This window comes from Wolffia australiana, chromosome 8, assembly GCF_029677425.1.
Source record: "Wolffia australiana isolate 7733 chromosome 8, ASM2967742v1".
Classification (NCBI taxonomy): domain Eukaryota; kingdom Viridiplantae; phylum Streptophyta; class Magnoliopsida; order Alismatales; family Araceae; genus Wolffia; species Wolffia australiana.
This window is the reverse complement of record NC_135842.1, coordinates 12,311,477-12,330,363: the sequence shown is the minus strand read 5'-3', so window position 1 is coordinate 12,330,363 and position 18,887 is coordinate 12,311,477. Positions and strand designations below refer to the sequence as shown.

General features: G+C 36.4%; 2 pseudogenes; both read right to left on the bottom strand.

Annotated features, from left to right (window-relative positions):
- Positions 1–8,923: 8,923 nt before the first annotated feature.
- On the bottom strand, positions 8,924–9,325 carry LOC144707129 (mannose-specific lectin pseudogene; annotated as a pseudogene).
- An 8,271-nt stretch (positions 9,326–17,596) lies between these two features.
- LOC144707128 (mannose-specific lectin pseudogene) lies at positions 17,597–18,004 on the bottom strand (annotated as a pseudogene).
- Positions 18,005–18,887: the final 883 nt, after the last annotated feature.

Here is an 18,887-nt window from a genome sequence, read left to right as displayed (position 1 = left end):
TCTCGCGTTCTCCTAATTATAAAATATACATTACCCAAACCAAATGTGTCCTTTAACTGTGGTATCATGTGATAAATCTGAGGTATATTTCATGGAATTTGTAAGAAGAAGACAATAAAGTAATCGGAAACAACTGATGTCCTTTTCAGTTTCTAACTGTGGTGACAAACCACTGACATGTAATGCTCATAGGGCCTGAAAATCAACTAATGTTTTGGTGACACATAATGTTGAACTATGTGGTTCTCATCTCATTGTATTTCCACTTCAGTCTTGAATGTTTATCAGAATGGCCTATTCCAAGAGTTCAATGATATGATAAGAATTCCACACTTAAGCATTCTGATTCATTATTATTCTCTTGGAATTTTTTTTGACGTCTTCCTTAGCAGAAGATGATTGGCCTTCAGTATTCAAAGCTACATTTTTTTTAACTCTTTACCTATTTAGAAAAATTGTGCTGACCAACTGTTTGATGAAATGGGCATAAGAGAAAAGTTTTGCAAAAGATGAGCATAAGAGAAAAACCCCTAAGTTTGTTAGAAGCGAAGTAAAATTTTTAGTGTCAGGTCTAGATAGATGAGGACTTACCAAAATTCCTCATCTTTTTGGAGTCGCCGACGGCTTCAGACTCCCTTTCTGGGCAAGTCTTCCTCCAGGTAAATAACTCAGATCTCTCATCTTCTATCACTCTCTCCTAGGTCTATCTTCAGGTGTCATGCACTCAAATCCCGAGCTAGGAACAATGCTCAGATGAAGCGTGCTGGCCTCAGTGCTTGGACCAGAACACTGAACAACCTTGCTTTGTTGCAGCGGAAGTCTTCGCATTAGCTTAAGATTGCATAAAAGAGGTTAGAAGAGAAGGTGGGAATGCAGTCCCGTATAGGAATAAGGTCATTGCACTCATATCATAAAGAGGTTACATCGTAGTCATGGACTTTACATCGGGAAAGACGAGGGAAGATACAAAAGTAATGAAACGTGGCACTGCGCGCATTGGTAGTGTCACTCCTGCACCTTGAGGCACGTCACTCCGCGAGATCACTGGTGCTGCCGCTACATGCGTGCCCCCGGGCCAAGCATCGCGCGCCCATGGGCATGGCCTCAGCCATCTGTCGACCCATCCCAGTGTTGACACTCCGCACGCCACCAGCACCCTTGCTAAAACCTATTGTGACGGTCAGCCTAGGCACTGTTTTGCTCATCACCTTAATGTGGGTGTTTGATAACTTGCAAATTAATATGATTAAATAATGAATTTTACATTATATTTATGTGTTTTAATGACTATATTTGCATGTTATCATATTAAAATAAAGGTAAATCACTTACACTTTCATTTTACTATTATTTCTGATTTTTTATCATTTTTTACATGGAATTTAACCTCATTTCAGTGAAGAAATATTTTTTACAGGGTTTAAATACTTGGCTAAAGGTTGGTAAGTGTTTTCATGATTTTTATAGAATTTTTCCATATTTTTATATAATTTTTTTACCATTATATAGCCAAGAAATCATTTTTATATATTTAAATAATACATATTTAATTTATTTGGCATTTTATAATGTATTTATATATATTAAAGGGCATCCACGTCATTCTCCCGAAATTCGGGCGAATGAGTGGATAATTATTATTAAATAATGAGAGAGAGAGAGATTATTATTTTTTATACGCCCACCGACATGCACGTGCACAGCGTGCATGCGGCGTCGTGTTGCCGCGTGCATTTAACGCACGCGGCAACCGACATTTTTGGAATCAACGCTTCACGCAGAAATCGACGCCGTAAACAATAAAAAAAACTAAAACGGTATGCTCACCGCCTTTTTTTTATTATAGGATGGGTCAAAAATTGCGGCTATCGACTACATTATTAAAATTCTAACAAAATGAAAAGTGGCTTTTGTCTTTTTGTTTTTTTAAGCTTTCAAGGTGACGTGGCATCTTCATAGCCGTTTAAAGAGAATGATTAGTTTCCAATTATTGCGGGCGATCGACGCGGACAACGACGTGTCGACACGTGATCCGAGGATGGGGAAAATGAGAAAATCAATGGCAGCCAATAGAAAAAAACCTGTTTTTTTTAGAAGATAAAAGAGATCCAACGGGGCAGTTTTTCCTCACTAAAACCTTGATATCTTGAGATCTAGATGTCCGATTGGGCTGAAGTTTTGATGGTAGATTCGTCTTTTCTCCCTCTACAGTCCAGACGGTTGGATCTTTAAATAGAGGTCTGGAAAAGGGCGAAAAAAACTTTTGGAGGCTCTCCCCAAGCATTTGGCCAGGAAGGACACAGGAGGGGTTCTTCAAGTCAACAGATCTTGCTTCTGCACTCAAATTTGTAAGCTTCTGATTTTTATTTCAATCATCTTCTTGAACGATTCTAAAACGCCAAGACATGGGCGAAATGTACATGCCCTAGAAGTTTGTTTTGAATGGAATTAGTATTTCATTTTGATTCTGATTCAAGATCTGGTTTTTGATCCTTAATTCTACATTAATTTAGAAAATTTCTGCTTCATTAGATTTTCAATTTAGGGTTGGATTTCATCATTTCCCCAAATTCTTCACTTTCTCTCTCTAGGTTAATTTGTCTAGTTTTTCTCTCTAGATTTCGATTTTTATTGTTTAGGAATTTAATTCAATATAAAAAACCTAAAAATAAAATTTGAATTGAAAATTCATCCATCTTGAATTCCAATTTAAAAATCCCTTTCTTGATTATTCAATTCCCAATTTTAATTCATAAAAATTGTTTTAAATTTTATAATAATTGGGAAATTAATAATCTGAATTAATCTGATCTTAAAATTAAAATATTCCTATCTTGAATTTTCTGACCGAAATATTTAAAATCAAAATTAAGTCTTACTTAATTTTGATTAATTAAAGAATATTATTAAGCATAATTAAGAATATTAATCGCAAAATTAATTCATCTTTGAATTAATTCATTGAAATTGGATAGAAATTCTTATTTGTTGCCTCTCCCTGTGGTTCGACCCCTTGCTTGCTCTATATTCTCTATATTTAGTGATCAAGGAAAATTATAAATTTTATTGTATAAGTCGAAACGTCAAATCAATGACAAAATTACGTGCAGTTTTTGGTTTATCACTGCTACACGCCCAACACTACTGGGGGGGAGTCACGCGCCCGCACTGTCTCGGTGCACTCTGTACGCAAATGCCTTAGTATCATGGCAGAATGTCTCCCGGCCCACGCCCCACACACGTAGTACGTGTTGTGCGCACGTAGTCACGTAGTATGCCCACACGATTTCGTGCAGAACTGCAGTGCTGCCACCTAGTGTGTGCGTCCCGCACACGTGTGAGGCGCTTGGCACTTGGGCGTGCGTGGTCACGATGGCCCAAACGCTCAACATGCACAGGCCTCCCCTGATCCGCCACGCATGAGCGCCAACGTACATGCACATCATAAGTGTGTTGACCTAAAAGATGAGGGTCGGGTGTCACCACTCGTAGTGGTGTTGTTGTGTCCCTCATAAGGACTTAGTCTCCAAATCATGAGTCCAGCACACGGACATGTCCCCACAGTTAGCACGCAGGCCTCTATGCTGGAATGCTGCACACTTTGGGGTCTTACATCAGGTCACATCCCTGTTACCACTATTAGTTGAGAGAAGTGAGAGAAATTGAAAAGAGAAAGGAGGATCTTCCCCCCTTTTATGGTTCAATATTCAGATTTGAATGTGGCGAGAAAGATGACGGTCCAGGTAGGAAGATTCGGGTTTTACAGATCATAAATGCTCCACGAATCTTCATCGTTGATATGGGAATTTTCCCCACTTTGTTTAGGTGACGATCAGGCGGAGATTCATCTCCTCGTCACCGGAGTTCAGTTGTCGGTGACAGAGACTAGGATGAGCGGTGTAAGAGGTCGATCTTACCCCCTCAACCATTCAACCTATGCCTCGGGGGTTCAATGGATACAATTAAATTGTAGCCGTAGATCCCCTTCAGTTTTGGTTGTCTTGTTCTAGTCAGCAACATCCACATCAGCTCCAATCTCCACTTGGCCTTGCGTCATTGGTCCACGTAGGCACTCATCGCTAATCTGTCACCCATAAGAAGATAAAATTATGATAAAGTGTAGATTGAAAGAGGACCATTTGGTCTTATTAATGAGAATCAAAGGTTAGATTAAAAGGGTGCTTTGAAAGAAAGCCCATGATGCCACGGGATTGAGCCTAGAGCGTGCGAAGCCCAAATTTCACTTCTCTCTATGATTTATGCATGTTGCAGCCCACGGGCTTAGTTAACTTTTATATTTCTCCTAGCCCAATCCACATTATTTCTAAAGGTCCAATTATTGCAGTCCCATATTGAATGATTTAAATTTCGTCATTGATATATAAACGTCAAAACCATAGAACATTAAAAAGAATGAACTAAAGAGAGAAGGCAAAGACTCCCGTGTGTGCACACACATGGCATGACACCACCTGTGCTTGTGTGCGTGCGTGCGTGTGCATACTTCAGTGCTATGGTGTTACTCCCGTCACCTGTGGCCCTTAGCCATCAGGCTGCGACTGTTGTTGTGACTGCAGCCATGGCCCTCAGCAACCAGGTTGTGGCTGCGTCTGCTGCTATGGCTGTGACCTGGTAGACTCCTCAGGGCCACAACACTGTTTTCTTTTTTCTTTATTTCTTTTTAACAGTCAAAAATTTTTACATATCATGCGCTTAAATCATATTCATTGTCATAAACATGCTAAATTCATAACATGGAATTTATTCATCATATGTCATGAAATAGTTATGTTAATACCATCATATAGACATCATGTGCTATTCAAAATGTTAAATTGCATGCATTAAATTTACTATGTCAGCTAGTTCAAAAGAATCATGGTAATGCCTCAGGTATATAGATGCTAAATGCTTACTTCTTCAGTATTGACTCAATATCATGGGTACTACATAGTGGATGTGCTTCACATATCTGTAATGATTTGAAGATGTCCACTGTAAGAGGAAACTAAGTAATAATGTGGTGCAGTTGAGGTTTGAAAATATTGCACAAATAGCTACATAAACCTAAAGTTTCTGTCTAAATATTTTATTTCCTTAGAGTGTTGCTATTATATTCAAAAAATTGTATAAAAAATTATATTTCTTATTTGGACAAACTCAGATATTCCTTTGCCATCAATATATATATATATATATATATTTATATGTTGGAAATGAATTGGTTGTCTTGGATCATTTAGTAAAAAATTCACGTATGATATGTCACTTGTTATGAATAAAGTGGATGTTGTTGTTATGAAGAGTAAAAAAAGAATGAACATGGTCTACCTCTGGAGTTGTAAATTTGGTCATGTTGGTAATGGAAGATTACTGATATTGTATAATGATTCATGTTTGGGCATTTGAGTTTTGAGTCATATGTGATCTGCTTATCTTGCTTTAGGGGTTAACTACACAAATCTTCATTCTCAAGAATCAAAGACCATGCCAAGGCTCATCAACACCACTACATACTGAATTATATATTCATACGCCTACGAAAGAAGTGGAGGTTACTCTTACTTCATCAAGTTTATTTTATATTTCTCAAGGTTTGAATAGGTGTACTATATAAAACACAATTGTGCAGGTTTGAGAAATTCATGGAGTTTCAGACTGAAGTAGAAAAACTACATATATAGGATTGGAGCCTATCGATTATGGGAGGTGAGGACTCAAGTATAGAGTTCACACAACTCATGAAGGATAATGGTATCCTGATTCAGCTGATTCATTACTATACATGTAAGATGAATGGTGTATAAAAGAGAAAGCATTGATGGTGTTATTATTATAAAAGAGTTACTAGTGTTGCTTTGGGGGATATGAAATTGACAGATGGGTGCGGAGCACATACTAATCCTGTTTCCTTGATAATTTGTCACTTCCAATTTTTATATTTATGTACCTAAAGGTATTTGCTAAGAGGGAACATGAGGTGAAATGTTTTCATTCAAAATTTTATTATATCTAAAATGTGTATAACAAGAATAGTGCAAAAGAAAGTTATGCTTTCACACATATTAGGCTAGTCTTTAATGTTGTTTTGGATATATTCAGTCTGCTCATGTGATTGATGGAAATATATGTGGCCACCAAGCCACTCACACATTACATATATCTTTCTATATTTATGGATACAATAAATACAACAAATACAACAAAATGCATGTGTGGTTATTATAGTGAAGTCCATTAATACAATATAAGAGTAAGTGAATTATGGTGACCATAATATGTATGTCACTTTTCATATCATTATACCAAGAAAATATCTCCATCTCCCTAAATACGAATCACATCGTACATCATTGTCAAAGTAAAATCATGTCATGAAGGTACCTTCATATCATGAAGGTACGCAGGTACTTTAGTTGAAGTCCACCATTGACTTGGAATATAAAACCCTTGTGGATTGTCACACTTCGGAGTTGATTCCTTTTACATCTGAAGTTTATTTTGTTGTATGCAGACGGGTATTAACCTAAGAGAAAAATTATCATGGGACTAGAAGTCACCTTAAAGCTTATCTGGTTTCTCAAGGATTCACTCAAGTATATGGAGTGGATTAAAATGAAATATTGTCTGTAATTTTTTCACCTCAACTTTATCCAAGTGCATCTTTCCCTATTTATCAATAAAGAGTGTCCACATCATTATCCAGATGTCCATCACTGACAAAATTTGATCAGCACTTGTCAACACACTTTCAACATACTGGCAGTACATTGGGGTTATTGAGTCAGTTTATGCATGAGGTATGGCCTGTATACATGTTTGGAGCTTAATTTGTTAGTGCACATATTAAACATGCCCTGACATGAGGACTGCTTTATCAATGAAAACAAACCTGGATGTTTGTGTGCACATATCAAAGATCCGCTAATGGGAAGACTAATTAATCATGAACACTTGAAGATTGAAGCTTAGCATGATTCTGTCTATGTTGCCCATAGTAACATTTTCTTCTCTTCTTCTTGTGATGAATAGGGTTTATTCCATACCCTTAGTGTGGATGCACTCAGAAGGATAGTGGGTGATCTTTATGAAAATATTTCACTAAATTGATCCTTCCAAATGCCTTGATTGTTTTTTAACCAAAAATAAATCCGTTTTATTTATTTCAAATTTTTATAATTGGTCCATATAATTGATACACGAAGGACATTTTTTGGGTGGACAATTTTATTTTGAAAATGTTCTACAAGTCCCTAATCATATAAATCTAAAGAGTTTTAGCAAAGATCAATTAACAAGTCCATTAAGATGATAGAGTGGTTAAGATGGGATTGTCTCCCCAAGGTATCAGAGAAGACAGACTCAACGAAGACAACTCAATGAAATTCTAGGCCACCGTAGTAAAAATATTCAGTTATGAGGTCCCTGAGGATTGTACAATGCATAAGTCCTAAGTCGAATGATCTATGAGGGCTTAAAAATTGACCATATCCTAATTTATTGTAGGGTATCAGATGAAAGAAAGATTCAATGAAAGAGTTGATAAATTCATTTTTACCTTCAAAAACACACATCATATCTTTACACCTCACTTGTCGGCAACTCAACATCCAATGGTTGGGTTAAGTCATTCCATGAGTGATTAATCTATAATGTAGATATACTTCATTAATTTCATGTGTGCCAGTAAATTTCTCCTAGAATGTGTCATCAAACTGATGAGTAACTAAACTACAGTGTCTTTTTGCCAGCTGATATTTATTCCCGCGCCAAGCGGCTGATCTGGCAATAAAACTTATTCGAGACGACAGTATTAGTGATACTGACCTGTTAAGGGTTAATTTCGTCTGTCGGCGGCTAACAGACTTATCTTACCAACGTTTGTCACCGCCACAGTTTATATTTTTTGATAATTTTCCTAGTCAATCGACAAACTGGGGTTCGACGTATTAAAATACTCTCTCCCCAATGTACCTTTCTCTCTCTCTGTCTCTCTCTCTCTATATATATATATCTATCTCTCTATCTCTCTATCTCTCTATCTCTCTATCTCTCTATCTCTCTCTCTCTCTATCTCTCTCGCTCTCTCTCTCTCTCTTTATGCGGAGAGAATCTAATCTACGAAACTATCTTTAGTCCCAATTATTAGAGTTCCGCTCCCGCAATTGTTGTTTCCAGGTATTTTTTATTCAAGCTCGCCGATCCTTCGCTGAAACTGACGCTAGCATTCAAAGCATAACGAGTCCACGGATGGGTTAGGTAGAGCTGCTACTGAAGAAACTAACTTCATAATTTCGGATGGACAAAGCGGATGAGAACCAGATGCAAACATCCTAACTTCCTTTCATAGTTACTGACCGGGCCAATTAATTTCGAGACTGTAATTGTGGCGGGAGGATGCATAATGAGACCAGACTTAAAGAGAGTATCCACGATTGCCTCATTGAGCATGTATATCATTGATCACTCCAGACTGCGCGCAGTCACATTTCATGAAGTCAACATTCCTGCAAATTCATTTCTATAACCATTAATTTTGACAGACGGAGATATCAGTTCCCCTTTGAGTTCGCCACAAAGCCACATAAGAATAATTTAAAGGCTCGGCAAAATAGACTCAGGACAACTTCAATTTCTGGGATATTACATATTTTTCCTTACACAAGAAGTAGGATAACGATAAACACATTATTCTGGCATAGTTTTCTTCGCCCTTGCCCTTGAGAAAAGGCTGAAATAATGGAAACCCTAATTGATCATTGTCAAAAATAACTTCTGTACCCACTGAATGGCTCAACAAAAGACAAAATTTCAATTTCACGGATACAAGATCCTTTTCATTACAGAAAGAGCACACTAACAGGAAACACATTATTCTGGCACAGTCTGCCCTTGTCCTTCAGAAGCCGTTCTACCGCCTTTTTCAAGCAACCTTTGTGTTGCTTTGCCAAAGCTCCGGCCCATAGAGCACAAGGTTACGGTCAGGCTGGAGAACGAGGATATAACTGCCTATGCCAGTGGCAGTGTTGGACGCCCATAACGCGGTGCCATTCCCGCTGTAGACCACGAAGTTACCTTCGTTCTGAAGAATAGCAAAGCAGTTGCTGCTCACACCAGCAGTGCCCGTGCTGATCAGTATATTGGCGTTTTCCCTCATCACGAGATCGCAGTCCGGCTGCATGATCAACGTATAGTTTCCTTCAACCAAACCTTGACCTGTGCGGAGAACCTGACCACTCAGAAGAATGTTAGTAGCCGCAGAAGACAGAGAGAAGAGGCAAAGAAGAAGAGACGAAAGAAGGGCAGAAACACGGTTGACTGCCATTCCTGGGAAGTCCGAAGAAGCGCCGGTATTTAGCTCTACTGAAAGAAACAGAGCGTTGCAAGCCGCTAAATATGGTCGAAGCGACATGCAATTTGAACGAGATATGACGTCAGGATATCTAACGCAGCTAACTTGGTTACTAATTACTCCATGCCATGAAGACTGTCTACCACCACACGAACGCTGTGTTTCCATGCATGCTTTGACGGAAGTAAAAAATGTTATGCACAAGTGAAGTGGCCACGCTGGTTTCCTATTCAAGGAGCCAGACAAGTGTAGGGTAGACAGGCGAATTGATTCGCTACTTTAATATTTGATGAGCTGGACCATTCTGGTATCGCTCTTTCCACCATTCGGTGTTGGTTGTTTTTGCGTATCTTTGGGAATATGCCCCAACGGTGTAAAGGGATTGGCAGCGGCTGGTGAGGGATGGCGAATTGGACAACAATCGAGATAGGTGATATTCCTGGGTTCAAAAGAGGCATAATTTACTGGGGAGGAAGATTATCGATTGAATAAGGTCACGAAGCCGAAGGCTGGGTTCTCCTGTGTTCTGTCGGTTGAGATTTGGAACAGGGGTTTTACTCTTGACGGTAATTGGTAAAACTATCTAGATAAGGCGCCATTTGAGTACAATTGTTTAGGAAGGAGGAGTTTTCACGAACCGACTAATTCGGATTAAATCTAGGGGTTCGGAAAAAACGAAATTAGTGTATGTAACGATCAGATGTTGGAAACTCTTGCGGAGTGTACAATCTAAATTTTTAAGTACCATGCTGTCGCAATCTCTCTCGCCTCCTCTCTCTCTCTCTCTCTCTCTCTCTCTCTCTCTCTCTCTCTCTCTCTCTCTCTCTCCCTGTGTTTCTTCCTCTCTCTCTCTCTCTCTCTCTCTCTCTCTCGCTCGCTCGCTCTCTCTCTCTCTCTCGTTCGCTCTCTCTTTATCTCTCTCTCTCTCGCTCGCTCTCTCTCTCTCGTTCGCTCTCTCTGTATCTCTCTCTCTTCTCGCTCGCTCTCTCTCTCTCTCGTTCGCTCTCTCTGTATCTCTCTCTCTCTCGCTCGCTCTCTCTCTCTCGTTCGCTCTCTCTGTATCTCTCTCTCTCTCTCGCTCGCTCTCTCTCTCGCTCGCTCTCTCTCTCTCTCGTTCGCTCTCTCTCGCTCGCTCTCTCTCTCTCGTTCGCTCTCTCTGTATCTCTCTCTACTTCTTTCTAAGGAGGAGCTTATCGTCAGAGCAACGCCATGTCATAATAGTCATCGACCAATAGGATCTTAATAACAGTAGACTATAACGTACCTACACTCGTTATAAGAATTAGACGGTCAGGATTTAATATAGGATAACATAGATGGTTTGGATTATAGATAGATATGATAAATCTAGCGGCCAGGATTAAATCTAAATAGGGTATTATAAAGGTCAAATAAATCTGTTAGTGAGATAGGCTAAAGGTCAAATAATTATCAGGATTTAATGTAGGAAGGAAGTTATACCCGTCAAGTTATAACTTCCAAAAACTAGCCGTTTATACTACTATTCTGTCATCTATAAATACGAACCAACATGGGAAAATTAATACGATCTTCAGTGATTATTCCTAGTGTTATCTTCTCTCCTTTTCTTCTACTTCCGTTCTTCTTTTTCAACTTCAAGATCTCTTTCACTTTCATTTTGTACAACAAGAAGATTAGAAGATGTTATGCTCGTCTCGTACAAACTTTAGAAAGGCAATACCAACTTTAGAATCGGTATCGTGTACCTCGTTTCTAGGGTTTGACGGTCCTGGTCCGGTCCGGTTTTCTGGCATGGACCTAAACCGTGCCTGAAGTTCGGTCCGGTTCTGATCCGGTCTTGTTCCATCCCGGTCCGGTCCAGTACGAGGTGGCGGAGAAGCACGGGGATGGCAGAGGCGTTTAGTGCGTGGAGCAGCGGCGATGAGCGCTTGGGGCGGGCGATGGGAAGGACGACGGGGAGGGGGATGGTTAGTGGGTGGGACAGGGTCTGGTCCGGTCCGGTTTTTTGGCATGGACCTAAATCTTACCTGAAGTTCGGTCCAGTTCCGGTCCGGGTTCAGTCCGGTCCGACCGGTCCCCTGTCCAAAATGTCAAAGACTACTCGTTTCTATATAATAGGATTGTCAGATTGATTGTTTACGTTACCTCAAACGGGGCCTCATATTTCTGTCCAGACAAGTAACCGTCTAAAAAGCACTGTGATCTAATGCTTCGATCTTTTATGCGTTGGTTCACAAATGAATGCGGACGTTGTGGGAGTCTCAGTTGATCTTTTTGTTTGGCATTATTTAAATGGGAGAGATAAATTAGCATCCTACCACATGGGTTGGGCATACATTTTATTATATAATGGAGAATCGATGCAATTTTTGCGCACTCTTTAAAAGGGTATACCAAACATCCAGTGTATTCAACAGATCTATCCCTCGTATCACTCGATAGTGAAAAATCACTGCGATCCCTTACGATTGTGATGATCAAATTCTACTTCTTTTCTAGGCTTTGACGCTATCAAATAGTGGTCCTTACTTTTAGTCATCGACTACAAAGTGGCGAAAGTTTTGTTTTCATTCTTGGTTATTTGGGGAACTCCGAATTTTTTTTTTGTTTCTGTGAGCACAACGGTAAGTTAGTGAAATTAAAACGATAAACCGATTCAGTTATATACTGCCAATTAAATGTGCGTATCTATTTTCATCAACCGATTGTATGTCTATGAGAGCAGCACGAGCCAGCGTCGTGCTGACTTCCCAGGACCTCATCTGAAATGGCTCTCATTTAGTCCAGTTATGATCAGGGCACCTATGATTTCTTAGAATATTATAGTAAATTCATTCGTTTCCTCCTGGATTTTTTTCCTGAACGACATTACCATATCTTCTTCCTCATAAAACTGGCCTTCTGCCTTGAAAGCCACAGTTTTTTTTTCATATCCTCATCACTTCGTCCTTTTTCATTAAATGCGTTTCTAGGGAGTCATTTGTTTGTTATCAATAAACCTTTTAAGCATTACCCGATTTTATCTATTGTCTCAAAACTTCATCACATATAAAGATGGAAGACTACGGCGTTGGCATGGAATGACTAAATTTTCGTTTTGTCCAATGATCTTGTTTGTGCTTTCTTGCCTATTATTGCAAATAAACTAGTCAACAAAAAGTCAACGCATGTTTGGAGCAAAAGTTGAGCAGTTATTTTCTATATATTCCTACTTTATAGGTTCATAATTGGTATTTGTGCATCATTTTTTATCAGAGGTTAATCATGGGTGAAAAATATCGATTTTATTTTCCTTTAGGTGAGTAAAAGTGACTAAAAAGTGTTGAACGAAATAAATCTTTTATAAACGCCTTGAAGGGTATTATTCATTTAATTTAATTTTTATGTACTAAAATTCATAATTTAGCATCAAACTCATGCATAGACTCGAATTTCCAATTTATGAATTGGAATATATGTTTTGCTTCTAAGAATTTATAATGCATTATGATATTTAATGTATGAGTTTTCAATTCCAATGCATCCTGTTCTCAATCCCCTAATACAAAGTCTACGGTGAATGTCAAATCCTAAGCCCTATGAAGAAGAACATTATTCAGCAAATAGTCTACGGTGGAATTATTTTCCTTAATCCACTCATCCCTTTTAGACATAGCCATCTCAAACTCTTATCAACTTGACATCTGTAAAAATGTTAGCAAAGGCTATGATACTATGTGATTCCAAAATAAATGAATTTGAAAAGTCCAGACTCATTATTATTAAACTCCCCAGTCTAGACTCAGTTCACACTCTAAATTAATCTGGGATTTTCTATTAGTCCATGCTCTAAAATTAATTACTTCTCTCCATAAATGAATATTTACCTTCTAAATATAGTAGGTACCAGTCTCAATAGTTTGAATAATATTTATCACTTATGAAAATATTACTCTCAATTATAATATTAAGCCCATAAATAAGAAATAACTTTCTTCTCTACTTCATGAACCTTCTGATTTCAAGACTTCAGAAAATAATTAATTTTATTATGAAATGTGAAAAGGAGATTGAAAAATATAGACTTAATACCCAAGTGACAGGGGCAAATAGTTGTGTCAATGAACTGTGATTTATTGAAGAGAAAAATTCATGGCCACCAAAGAATTAAATAAAAAATGGATCATTCGTGACTTTGACAGCCCACATTCAGCCTCGGCAATTACCCCAATAGGACTCAATATTCATGAGACTATCTTCAGGGGAAAACTCTCATTAGGTGAAATAAATTTATGGGAAATATTGTTCTGGTAGAGAGAGAGATAATAATTGATAAACCTGAGAGTATTGAGTTTTCTGGATAATGGTGGAGTGGCATGTTTGTCTCAAGAACAAAAAAAATATGAAAACTGATTATATAATCCAATGTAGGATGATTCTTATATAGATCATGAAATCATTTTGATGGAGTAAAATTATTAAATTTTCATTATAAAAATATATTTATCATTAAAAATCTAATGGTATTTCATTGTATTTTGATAAAGTAACAAAGACACAAAACAGCTGCGATCAACAAAATCTTTATTTTTATTCATTAGTGTTTATAGATATGCCACGAGTTTATCATTTCATTTCAATTTAATGAATTACAAAAATATTTTACATAAAAATTTAACTCATATCCTTTTTTTAAATAATAATAAGTTCGTACTGAAATGTTTATCAATAAAATCTCAAACAAATGAGGTTATTGTTGTATTTATACTAGTTAGTTCTCATGAAAGTGAATTATGGTAACAAAATATGTATAGAAGTGAATTAGTAAATTAATTCTCTATCCATATTTTTCATTATTTATTTTGAATTACTCTATTTTAGTAGCCTGCCTTAGTTCTAGACCTGGAAAAAAGCTGTCGCATTGCTTGGAGGGACCTAATGTTGCATATGTCTTGCCGTTTATGATCCCAGATAAGCTTATATAATAGTTAAGAAACTTCAAATCTATAAAGTTCAAATTTTCAATTCCTTGATTTCATGCTTGACTCCCTCAATTCAACTTTGGATTCCTATTTTATTATCCCTATGTACAAACCTTTATCTGTGATGTACTTTTGTCCATGGTATCCACCTTCCAACCATGGTATACCCCTTTCCCCCAATAAATGTTATGACACTGGGAAGTAAACTACTTCAATGCTCCCAAGTTGAGGCATGATTTTTCATGAACTACTTATCAAGTCAAAACAAACCGATCCTCTCAAGTCAGAAACAGGTGCTTCTCAGACAGAAAATAAGTAAATGTAAAATAATAGATTGCTGAGCTCAAAAAAATTGAATCAACATGTTAATATGATTCAAATGATTTTTCTCAATGTTAAATATGACGGTTAACATACAGTCACAAAATCTTAATTTAACTTTCCTATCTTAATATTCAAGTAAACACTTGAATTCAGTCGACTTAAATATCACTTCACTGTGATTTTACCTGTATGAGCAATGATTTTTTCCTAAAAAGTTATATCTTAGTTATTTAAAACTTTGTATACCCTGTTTTAATCAGCTATAATTTTTTCCATATAATCAATATTATTTCAACTTAACAGATGGCCCAATATAAAACTTTACTCTAATGCCTCCTTCAAATAAATTATATCGATATATTTATGAATAAATCAAGTTGATATCAAAATGCTATACCTACAAGTTTTACCCTTGAGTGATTTGTGTGTATCAAAAAATAATATTATAATTTCATTGATATTGAACTTTGATTAAATATACTGGGGTAAAATCATTGGCTGAAAATGATGGATTGGATCTCAGTAAAAGATGATTCAACACATCAAGTAGAAAAGCCAAGTTATGATGTATTTAAGATTAAATATTAAAATTAATAGTACTTAATTTATGATATCTCACTTGAATAAATTATTCATTTAATTTTATTTTTTTACAATTTATTTATCAAATAAAATACGTATCCACAAAATTAGTCATTTCTATTATCCTAAGTTTACTGTGAAATTTACTGTGTTTGATACCCGATATAAGCTATAACTTTCATTATCTAATAAAACCAGTATCTTTTAAAAACATGTAAATAATATTTTAATTTTATTTTAATAATATAAATATAATGTCAATGATAAATCTATCCAAAATAGTAAAGAATTTTTCTTAAATAAGTTTCTGCCATAAACTTAAATGAGTAATTGATAAAAACATATCAGTAAACATAAAATATCAATGAACATATCAAGTGGGATAATTTTCAGATTTAATGTACTTTTATAAAAAATCATTTTAGTGATTTATAAATGTTTTAAATGGTAATAAAGATGGATATTGTTGTTATAACAAAAGCCATGAAAAAACTAGATTATGTTATGTACAAAATATTAGTGTATAAAATATGATTTGTTCATTAATTCATGAAATATAATATATTTTATTAATTTAGGAAAATATTAAAAATTAAAAACTGCTATTGTAACCTTTTAACTCGATTGAGCTTTCCCCCTATCACTTCAAAAAACACAAAATTGTCCTATGTAACTAGTAAAATATTGATGAAATTAAACTTTGAGGGACAAAATTTTATTTTTTTATGAAAATATGTCTATATTAGTATATTTCAGTAATTACTGATACTTTAATGTAATTAACGTTATTGCCAGGAAAATAATATTATGCAGAATCATTGAGAAACTCTTATTGCACTGGTGCATAAATGATTACTTCAATATCATAACTAAAATATTTTTTCATATTATTAATAAGCTTTTTGTAAAATCTTAGTTCTAGATTAATGATAATATGCAGATTCAGTTCACAAAATGAAATCACGAAGCATTAAAGTGTTACATAAAAAGAAATTCATAAGTTTTTTCAATTTCATTATAACCTTCACATTAAAATATCATTTAACTTTTTATAGAATCATACAGGAATGGTTTAACTATCAATAGAAGATTTTAACTTTTCACGAGATACGAGATTGAAATCGCGGAATAAGGAGTGAAAAGCTAGAAAGGAAGAAAAAAATTTGGAACATAAAAGTGTTTAGAGAGTTCAATAAGAGTTTCTGAGAGATTTGAGAACGTAAACCAGTATTAATATTTCCATAGTATGTTCCAACAGATGTGTATCTAGAATAATATTAATGCAACTTCTTATAGGGATTGTCATCAAAAGATTTGACCGTTGTTAAATGAAGAAGAGAGCGAGCGCCCAATTGATTTTCTAGCATGACACAGCCATGAATCACAGCTCATTTTGAATTTCTCAAAAAATAGAGTGAACTAATGTTGTCACTTCCGGTATGATTCAAAAAACTTATGAATTTCTTTTTATGTAACACTTTAATGCATCCTGATAAAATCCACATGATGGTACTTATTCTTCCAAGTACTTCACTGTTTTCTCGCTAACCGTACATTAATCCACATGAGGGTAATGTAAAAGGAATGAAATAAAGAAAATATTTCTTCTGATGAATAATAAAAGCAAGTATAGATCTAATATTTTAATTAATGCAATTCAGTGAGTAAATATATCAATCCGTAAGTAAACATTTTTCTTAAAAAACAAATTTGAACCTTATTTAGTTCAACGTCACCGTTGAAACGTTAAAAATACATATGCGACTTAAGAAAAACATCAACGTCACCGCTAAACTAAAAAATCCCTATTAACCTCTAACTGAAAACCATTAGGAAAAAAAATCGATTGCACCTTCCTGCATTGTTGTATGGAGTTTTTGACGTCATATTTTACATAGAAGTTTCTCTGCTATAAAAACTGTATGTATTAAGAGATTTTTGTTCCTCTACATGTAGACTTTATATTAAGACATTATTAAGAGATTGCTACGTGTTCCATGCATTTTTAAATCTATATTTTACTTCTCAATCTTTATAATTAAACTGTTTTATTTTATGTTATTTTTTTAAAAACTGCAGAATTCTATGCATTACCGTGGTTTGTTTTAATCATGAAGCACAAATGGATTGGCGGTTTCCCTCCGAGTTCGCTAACAAGCCACATAAAGCTATTCAAAGGCAAGCTCAATGTTGAAAAGAAAGGTAAAAATTATGGACTAGATCGAATAATAAAGTGAATTATTGAACCCTGATGGACCATTCTTTAACCAGACAATATGCTTACAGAAAGAGCCAACAAAAGACGAATTTACTCTAATTGTTCGTTCTTTTACAAATACAAAGAGTAGGGTAACAAAAACTTAAAAGGACAAATTTATTCTTTCAATATACCGCCTCAAGCAACCTTTGTATTGCTCTGCCAACGTGCCTTGCCATAAAGCACAATGTTGCGGTCAGGCTGGAGAACAAGGACGTAATTGCCGGAGCTTCCGGCTGTATTTGTCTGCCACAATCCAACGCCTAATAACCCCCCACTCAGCACGAAGTTGCCGTCAGTTTGAAGGCTCGCAAAGCAGTTGATGCTCAAACCGGTTGTGCCCGTAGCTAACACTGAATTTCCCTTGTCCCTAAGCACGAGATCGCAGTCCGGCTGCATGGTCAATGTGTAGTTTCCTTCTATCATAGATTGGCCGGAGAGAATAGCCTGACCACTCAAAAGGATGTTGGTTGCGGCAGAGCACTGACAGATGAGGCAAAGAAGTAGACAAGAAAGAAGAAGGGCAGAAACATGGTTGAGGGCCATTGCTGTGAGATCTGACTTTTCCAAGCAGCCATGGTGTCCCCATGGATTTATAAGGCCTTTTCGGCCACGAATTTTCTCAAGCTACGGCATCCAGGATATCTAATGCTACTTGTCCACAACTACCTGTCAACTGGCAGTGAATGGATACTGGGCTTTTATACGTCTAGATTAGAGGGAAAATATTTTATAAAAGTCAATATGCCATGCTGGGTTCATAATTAAGGAGCCAGACTAGGGTAGGGTTGCTGGCCGATGAGATCTATTGCCTTATTGTTTGATGCGCTCGATGCCACTAGTGGCGCTTTTCTCACCAATGTGTAGTGGATCTTTGGGAATATGCCCCAACAATGGCCGAAGGGGCTTGCCAGTGACTAGCTTGGGATGATCAATTGCACGTTGATGAAGATAGTAGCCAGCACAACATATTCAAGGGCTCAGTAAATAGGAGGAGGGGGAGGGAGGACGGTCGATTTTGTAAGGGCACTAATGTTAACGATCTTGAAACTAGTCACCAGAAGAAGAATGGCGGAAGGAGAAAAGGAGAGAAGAAGATAACACCAAGAATGGTGATTGAAGATCGTTGTGTACTACCCACACATTTAAGAGCATGTTGGTTTGTATTTATAAGGGATAGAATAGTAGTTAAACGGCTAGTTTCAGGAAGTTATAATTTGACGGTTATAACTTCCTGTCAAGAATCAATCCTGACCACTAGATTTATTTAATATTGACCATTCTAACTCCTTATCTAGATTTAATCCTGACCACTAGATTTTTCCTATATATCTTTAATCCTATCCATCTATCTGTCATCCTATATTAAATCCTGGTTATCTAATTCTTGTAGTGAGTATAAGGTACATGTTCAACTTTTACTAGTCTA